The sequence below is a fragment of the Nicotiana tabacum genome, chromosome 9, assembly GCF_000715075.1.
Source record: "Nicotiana tabacum cultivar K326 chromosome 9, ASM71507v2, whole genome shotgun sequence".
Classification (NCBI taxonomy): Eukaryota; Viridiplantae; Streptophyta; class Magnoliopsida; order Solanales; family Solanaceae; genus Nicotiana; species Nicotiana tabacum.
The window spans coordinates 106,651,512-106,661,148 of record NC_134088.1 but is presented as its reverse complement, the minus strand read 5'-3'; positions in this window follow the sequence as shown (position 1 = coordinate 106,661,148).

Genomic DNA, 9,637 nt, shown 5'->3' with positions numbered 1-9,637 from the left:
ATGGTGAGGTATTGCCCCAGATTTAGGAGGAGTGCACCTCCACAGACTTCTCAGCCACATCGTGCTCCATCGGGTCCTCAGGCTATGATTACAGCACCAGTTGCGACCCCACCAGCTCAGCCAGCCCGAGATGGAGGTCGGGGAGGTAGAGGTCGCCCTAGAGAGGGAGGTCAGGCCAGATATTATGCCTTTCCTGCTCATACAGAGGCTATCGCTTCTGATTCTGTCATTACAGGTATTGTCCTGGTCTGTCATAGAGATGCGTCGGTATTATTTGACCCAGGCTCTACATATTCCTATGTGTCCTCTTATTTTGCCCCGCATTTGGTCAAATCGAGGGACTCTTTGAGTTCCCCTATTTATGTGTCTACTCCTGTGGGAGATTCTCTTATTGTGGACCGCGTGTATCGGTCGTGTTTGATTGCTCTTAGTGGTTTTGAGACCAGGGCTGATTTATTATTGCTTAGCATGGTGGACTTTGATATTATTTTGGGCATGGACTAGTTGTCGCCCTATTATGCTATTCTTGATTGTCACGCTAAGACCGTGACACTGGCTATACCATGTTTACCACAATTAGAGTGGAGAGGTACCTTAGAGTATACTCCCAGCAGAATTATTTCATTTCTTAAAGCTCAACGAATGGTTGAGAAGGGGTGTGATGCGTATCTAGCTTAAGTGAGAGATGTCAGTATTGATACCCCTAGAGTTGAGTCAGTTCCAGTAGTGAGGTACTTTCCAGATATGTTCCCAGCTGACATTCCGGGCATGCCGCCCGACAGAGATATTGATTTTGGCATTGATTTATTGCCGGGCACTCAGCCCATCTCTATTCCTCCGTACCGTATGGCTGCTCCTGAGTTGAAGGAGTTGAAGGAGCAGTTGCAGGAGTTGCTTGATAAGGGTTTCATTTGGCCCAGTGTGTCACCTTGGGGTGCTCCTGTCTTATTTGTGAAGAAGAATAATGGTTCTATATGGATGTGTATTGATTACCGCCAGTTGAACAAAGTCACAGTCAAGAACATGTATCAATTGCCTCGTATTGAGGACCTATTTGATCAGTTACAGGGTGCTAGAGTGTTTTCCAAGATTGACTTGCGTTCAAGTTATCATAAGTTAAAGATTCGGGAGCTAGATATCCCGAAGACTGCTTTCATTACTAGATATGGTCACTATGAGTTTCTTGTTATGTCTTTTGGGTTGACCAATGCCCCAACAACGTTTATGCACTTGATGCATAGTGTGTTTCGGCCTTATCTTGACTCATTCGTCATTGTGTTTATTGACGACATTTTGGTGTACTCTCGGACTCGGGAAGATCATGAGCAGTACATGAGGACTGCACTTCAAACCTTGAGAGAAAAGAAGTTATATGCAAAATTTTCAAAGTGTGAGTTTTGGCTAGACTTAGTGGCATTCTTGGGTCATATAGTATCGAGTGAGGAGATCCAGGTGGATCCGAAAGAATATTGAAGCGGTGTAGAGTTGGCCCAGACCGTCCTCAGCTATAGAGATCCGAAGTTTTCTTAGTTTGGTGGGGTATTACCCTTGATTTGTAAAAGGTTTCTCATCTATTGCAGCATCTATGACCAGGCTGTCCCAGAAGGGTGCTCCGTTCAAGTGGACAGAGGAATGTGAGGAGAGCTTTCAGAAGCTCAAGACATCTTTGACTACAGCCCCAGTATTGGTATTGCCTACAAGTTCAGGGTCTTATACTGTATATTGTGATGCATCGCGGATTGGTCTCGCCACGGTGTTGATGTAGGACGGTAGGGTGATTGCCTACGCGTCCCGACAGCTGAAGGTGCATGAAAAGAACTATCATGTCCACAACCTTGAGTTAGCAGCTATTGTTCATGCCTTGAAGATTTGGGGGCATTATTTGTACGGTGTTCCTTGTGAGATTTACACTGATCACCGGAGTTTGCAACATCTGTTCAAGCAGAAGGATCTTAATTTGCGTCAGAGGAGGTGGTTGGAGCTACTTAAGGATTATGATATCACTATTTTGTACCACCTTGGGAAGGCCAATATGGTGGCCGATGCTTTGAGTCGCAGGGCAGAGAGTTTGGGGAGCTTAGTATATCTACCAGCAACAGAGAGGCCCATGGCGTTGGATGTTCAGGCCTTAACCAGCCAGTTTGTGAGATTGGATATTTCTGAGACGAGTCGAGTATTGGCTTGTGTGGTCTCTCGGTCTTTTCTTTATGATCGTATCAGGGAGCGTCAGTATGATGACCCCAATCTGCTTGCCCTTAAGGACACGGTCCAACACGGTGATGCTAAGGAGGTCAGTATTGGAGATGATGGTGCATTGAGGATGCAAGGCAGGCTATATGTGCCCAATGTAGATAGTTTGCGTGAGTTGATTCTCCAGGAGGCTCACAGTTCGCGGTACTCTGTTCATCCGGGTGCCGCAAAGATGTATCAGGACTTGAGGCAGCATTACTGGTAGAGGAGGATGAAGAAGGACATAGTAGAGTATGTGTCCCGATGTCTAAATTGCCAGCAGGTGAAGTATGAGCATCAACGGCCATATGGGTTGCTTCAGAAGTTGGAGATTCCGGAGTGGAAATATGAGCGAATCACTATGGATTTCGTTGTTGGGATCCCACGGACTCCGCGGAGGTTTGATGCAGTTTGGGTGATTGTGGATAGGCTGACCAAGTCGGCTCATTTCATTTTTATGATGACTACCTATTCTTCCGAGCAGCTAGCTCGAATCTACATTTGTAAGATCGTCAGGCTTCATGGCGTACCGGTATCTATTATCTCTGACCGGGGTACGCAGTTTACATCGCGATTCTGGAGAGCCGTACAGCAGGAATTGGATACTAGAGTGGAGCTGAGCAGAGCATTTCACCCTCAGACGGACGGACAGTTCGAGCGCACTATTCAGATACTGGAGGAGATGCTCCGCGCTTGTGTGATGGATTTTGGGGGTGCTTGGGATTAGTTCTTTCCACTTGCGGCGTTTGCCTACAACAACATTTATCAGTCCAGCATTCAGATGGCATCATATGAGGCTCTGTATGGTAGGCGGTGTCGGTCCCCAGTGGGTTGGTTCGAGTCGGGCGAGGCCAGATTATTGGGTACGGACTTGGTTCAGGATGCATTGGAAAAGGTTAAGGTGATTCGGGATAGACTTCGCACAACCCAGTCCAGACAGAAGAGTTACGCGGACCGAAAGGTTCGCAATGTTGCATTCATGGTTGGAGAGCGGGTCTTATTCTGGGTTTCACCTATAAAGGGTGTTATGAGATTCGGAAAGAAGGGCAAGCTGAGCCCAAGGTACATTGGTCCTTTTGAGGTGTTGCGGCGCATTGGGGAGATTGCTTATGAGATTGCCTTACCTCCCAGCCTAGCAAGAGTTCATCCGGTATTCCACGTTTCTATGCTCCAGAAGTATCATGGTGATCCGGCTCATGTATTGGATTTCAGCTCAGTCCAGTTGGACAAGGATCTATCTTATGTTGAGGAGCCAGTGGCTATTTTGGACAGGCAGGTCAAAAAGCTAAGGTCAAAGAACATTGCTTCAGTAAAGGTTCAATGGAGGGGACAGTCGGTCGAGGAGGCGACTTGGGAGACCGAGTAGGATATGCGCAGCTGTTATCCTCATCTTTTCACCACTTCAGGTATGTCTCTATGCTCGTTTGAGGACGAACAATTGTTTTAAGAGGGGGATGATGTAATGACCCGGCCAATCATTTTGATAGTAATAGCCAATATCCCCTATTTACTGTTTCCCCGTACCTTTTTCTGCTTATGTGACTTGCCGGGAAGTTTTGCTTTTGGTTTGAAGTGTTTTGGGACACTTAGTCCCTAAAACGGGGCTTAACTCTTAGGAGTTTTGACCGTAATCGGAACTATATGAAGACGACTCCAGATTTGATCGTTGGGTAATTTTGGACTCAGGAGCGTGTCCGGATTATGTTTTGGAGGTCCATATGCCATTTAGGCTTGAAATGGCGAAAGTTGAATTTTTGGAGATTTGGGCCGGTAGTGGAAATTTTGATATCGGGGTCGGATTCCGATTCTGGAAGTTGGAGTAGGTCTGTAATGTTGAATATGACTTGTGTGCAAAATTCGGGGCCAATCGGACGTGGTTTAGTTGGTTTCGGCATCGATCGTCGAATTTGGAAGTTTCAAGTTCTTCAAGTTTGAATCGGAGGATGATTTGTGATTTTAGCGTTGTTTGATGTGGTTTGAGGGCTCGAATAAGTTCGTATAGTATTTTAGGATTGGTTGGTATGTTTGGTCGAGGTCTCGGGGGCCTCGGGTGAGTTTCCGGTGCTTAACGGATTGAGTTTGTGACTTATGCAATTGTTGGAGTTGCTGCACCTGGTGTAATCGCACCTGCGCACTTTGGGCTGCAGGTGCGGCGCCGCAGAAGCGTCCATGGAGCCGCAGAAGCGGTTTTGACCCTGTCCAGCTGGGACCGCAAGTGCGGCCATAGATCCGTAGAAGCGGAAAAGGAGCACAGATACGGGCTCGCAGAAGCGGCCTTTGTTCGCAGATGTGGACTCAGCCCCCCTTAATTGATTTTCGCACCTGCGATAGAATTTCCGTAGGTGCGGTTGAAGGCTCGCAGAAGCGAGATTTCTGAGCATAAAAGTGGGAAAATCGAGGGTTTGATTCATTTCTTCATTTTTGGATTTGGGAGCTTGGGAATTGGTGATTTTTTGAGGGATTTTAAGAGAGAGCTTTGGGGTAATGATTCCTGACTCATGTTTATTGTATTTCATTAATCTATAGTTGTTTCCTCCATTTAATTTCGGATTTTGATTGAAAAGTTGGAAAAATGGAGGAAAATTTCCCTAACCGAATTTCTAAGTTTTGATTGAGATTTAGACATCGGATTTGGTTAATTTTGGTACGAGTGAACTTGTGAGTAAATGGGTGTTCGTATTTTGTGACTTTTACCCGATTCCGAGACGTGGGCCTAGGTAGACGTTTTAGGGCGAATTTCGGAATTTTTGTTAAATTATTGATTTCATTAATTAGATAAGTCTATTATGGTTGTATTCATGATATGCAATTATGTTTGGCTAGATTTGGGCCATTCGCAGTCGGATAATCGAGGAAAGAGCATTCTTACGGATTAATTGAGCCTGACTCGAGGTAAGTGGCTTGCCTAACTTTGTGTGGGGAAGGGGGAGGGGAATCCCCTTAGGATTTGGAACTACTGTGATATGTGAGCGCCGTATACGTGAGGTGACGAGAACGTACACGGGCTAGTTATTGTAAAACCCGATTTGTTTTACTTAGCAACAAGTTGTTCTCCTTTTATTTTAAGTTATACCATTTTAATGAGTATTAATCTGTTTTCATTCTTAATTGAGTTATTCCAATATGTGTAGCTATCCTGTTTAGTCTAATATCGCATGTCTACATGCTTTAACTGCTTGCTTGAACTCTGTGAAGCATGCCTAGTTGATTTCATGCTTTTTCCTTGTTCTTTATCACTATAGTCATAGAAATCTTACTGTTAACTGTTGTATTTGTTGTTTGATCTGTATATTTACTTTGGGACTACGGAACGGTATTCCGGTAGATCTCCCTGTTTTGCATATTTACTTTGGGACTACGGAACAGTATTCTGGGAGATCCCCCTGTCTTGCATATTTACTTTGGGACTACGGAACGGTATTCCGGGAGATCCCCCTGCACATTTACGTTTAGGACTACGAGACGGTATCTCGGGAGATCCCCTATTGTTATCTCTATGTATTGAGCTATTACCTTCCATGAATTTTTTCTTATTAAATTTCAGTCTTTATTCTACTACGATATTTTATTCCTGCCTTGCTTTATTATTATATATACCAGTAGGGTCCTGACCTGACTTCGTCACTACTCGACCGAGGTTAGGCTTAGCACTTACTGGGTACCGATTGTGGTGTACTCATGCTACTATTTGCACATGTTTTTCGTGTGGAGATCCAGGTGCTCCTTATCAGCCGCACTATCAGTGAGTCGGGACAGCTTTGGAGACTTCACGGTATATTTGTCGCGTCCGCAGACCTCGGAGTCCCCTTCTACTCTTCCCCATGTCCATTATCTTCTGTATTTTCTTTTGATAGATTCTTATGTATAGAGACACTAGATTTTCCTTCTGTAGTTTATGATTCACGATATTCCGGGTTTTGGAAATGCTGTGTAGTATATTGAGGAGTTGGTTATTGTACATGCCAAGCGGCATGGTATTCAGTTATGGTGTTATTGCTATAGTTAGTTGTTAAATTTATGTTTTTATTTTATTTTTCCGTAAATGTTAGGCTTACCTAGTCATAGAGACTAGGTGCCGTCACGACGTCATACAGAGGGAAAATTGGGTCGTGACAGGCTCGGAATCCTTCGTTTCGAGATTCATGAAAGGTGAACGATGTGTTCATCATCATGCATGATAAAGCAACGCTCTCCGGACCCAGAACGAGTTCTAAGACCTCCGGAAATACGGTAAATGGTTATACACAACAGATAGAGGGCTGTGATATTCGTACCTAATTGAATATCACAGCGCAGATCTCGCTCGATGTCGGTTATAGATCAGTAATTAACGAGAAATGAAGATTTTTACCTTTTTTAGACTTGTACTAGGGATGAAACTTTCCTACTATATGAAGGGGAAGTTTTTATTTTGTAAGGGACATTGTAACATGCAAATCAAAGCAATACAAATTCATTTTCTGCTGTCTAGCTACTGCTAAAGTTCTTATTTAATTGTTCTATTCTCCATGCAAAACTGTGCTCGAACCAAGGATCCAATCGAGGGCAAAGTTGCTGTTCAACATAGGCTCGGGCCAGGCCATAACATTACAACTGGTTCGATCGTTCATTTTGTATTTAACTCGTTTATCTAATATTCTTGATTATTTGTGTTGAATCAATCCATGCATCCTTAAAACTGCGTACAAATTTAATTGTTATCGATTTAAGGGTAAACAGTTTAAATTAAGGGAAATATGTATTTTCGTCCATGAAATATTGACAAATTCTAACTTTTGTCTAGTTAAGCATAGTTAACCTTCAAATTGTTTAAATTTTAGTTCATAAGCAGATAAACCTTCAATTAATTTAAATATGTACTTGTTGATCTTTCTGGTGATTCTTCACAAATTTAACGAATTGTTAACTTTTAAACCATTTAATTACTGAAGTAGTATGTCAAAATTTTACTGTTAGACTCCATATTTAGGATAATATTATTTCAAAAATAATCTTACTGTAACACATTTCCTATGCAAAAGGACAAAAAACACATTTTAATTAATTCAAAGTTAAATATACTCAATGAAATATCACCAGAACTAAAGAATAAAATTTATCAATAATTGAGAAATCATAAGTGCAATTATCATGTAAATCAAAAAAATGGTCAACAATATCATGTTTATTTAGTACTACTGTTTTCATTGTATCCTACTTTAGATGTGGAGGAATTCGAGAGGTTTTAAAGACTACTTTGAGTTTAATAGTGAAGAAAGTGTTAAAAAAGAATTATAAAAAATATGAGGCAAGAGGTTACATTAGTTTATTTATTTGTTTACTAGTCGTAAACGACTGATTTTCTAAAGTTCAGGATTGTTTATAGGAAGAAAAAAAAGTAAAACATTATGGCCCGTTTGGCCATAAAAAAAAATTCTTTTTTTAGATTTTTTTTTTTTTACTTTTTTCGAAATCAGTATTTGGTCATGAAAAATTCGATTTTCGTATGAAAATGAATTTCGGATTGAAAAACTCCAAAAAATTATTTTTCAAAATTCACTTCAGATTACTCAGAAAATTAAAAAACGACCCAAAATTATATTCATGTCGAAACATAACTCTAATTTTCAAATACCAATTTCACTTGAATTTTTTAATTATGAAATTTTATAATTCTTTATGTCCAAACACCCACTATGTTTCTTGCTTTCCTTTTCTCGATTACTTTTTGGAGTGGAAATTATTTGTGGAGTAGTTAACAGAAAGGAAAAAGAACGAGATAAAGAGGCTCATTAGTTTATTTATTTGCCTACTAGTTGTATACAATTGATTTGCTCACGATCTGTGTTGAATAATAAAAGAAAAAGTAAAACATCAGTGTGCATTTTTTCGCATTGTTTACTGTATGGAGCATTTAATAAGTTTTTATATATAATATTTACATCAAATTATATCAATTTATTATAATAATATCTGTATGCTGTATTTATGTTTTTCGTAACCTAATAGCTATGAAATTTCGCTTCCCTTTTCAATCTTGTCTTTCTGATTCAGCTCCATGTAGATTCCAATATTGAGCTAAGAAAATCTTTCTCCGTGTGAAAACTTAGTTTTATGATTTTTAGACCTCACCTTATTGGATACTATTATGTAGGAGTCGTAAATCAGCGGGTTATGTCGAATATGGACGGGTCAAAAATGTGTATTGCAAAATGAATAAAATATCCGACCCAATTGGGATAGAAAATGAGTTAACTGGTGGATAATATGAATATCCATATTATCTATAGCTTGTTGAATATGATCACTCTTGGGAGAATTTTTAGTCTTCTAAACTTAAACAACTCCCGATTCGAGTCTTTGCAAATATAAAAGTTAAACCCATTGGTTATCCATTAATTTTTCATTTTTAAATGGATAATATGAATCTTATGCATTTTTTACTCATATTTAAAAAATTTATTATCCAACTTATTTTTTAGTAAATAATATGAATGTATTAATTTTTTTCATTCATTTCGCCACTACTACCATGTCCTACCCATAAAATCAATACTAAATTGGTGAAAGCTCTCGGCACGAGTGGCATTTCAATTTCAACTTTGAGGGTAGGTCGACATTTTGATCTTTCAACTTTGTGGAAGACGTGACACTTTTTTTGCTGCTAAAGTTCAATCATTTGTTGAAGCATATTTCATTATTGTATTGGCTTATGTTCATTTCCCCTCATGTATTTCAATATATATCTTATTTGCTTTAGATAAAATATTATAAGGATATAGTAAATATTTCAAGTATGATACAATTTATTTACGGTCGGTACTAAAAAATCTTCTAATAATCTTAAAATCTTTCATCGAAAGACGTATAAAATTAAATAAAGACAAAAGCCGATTTTAAATACATAAATTCATAATTCTTTGCATGATCAAGTTTCTAATGAAAAGTCTTAAAGTAAAAATAATTAATAAAAATCTTTAAAAAACAATGCAAATAATTAAGATAAAAACTATTTCTAAAGTTAATTACATAAAAAGTTCCAAATTGCCAACAAATGACAAAAATGTTTACAGATATTTTTATGTAAGATCTTAAGATAAAAATGTCATGTAATCATGTTATGTATTTGTATGTAGTTTTCAATCTTTAATTTATATCTACTGTACTTAAATTAAATCAAACAATATCACCAGTCAAATGATTTACGAATGCAATTGATGTAACATTAGCCACGTGGATATTGAATACTCCCCATGATTTTTGAAGAGTTGTACAACACACACATGGCTATCAGTTGTATTCTTTACTCTTGCAAAATGATAAACAAAGAGCAGTTGTACCCACGTCTCATAAAAGCTTTTGGATAATTAAGATGCCTTTTTACCCAATCACGTTGTTCCCTTTCACGCGAAATTACCTAAAGACCCTT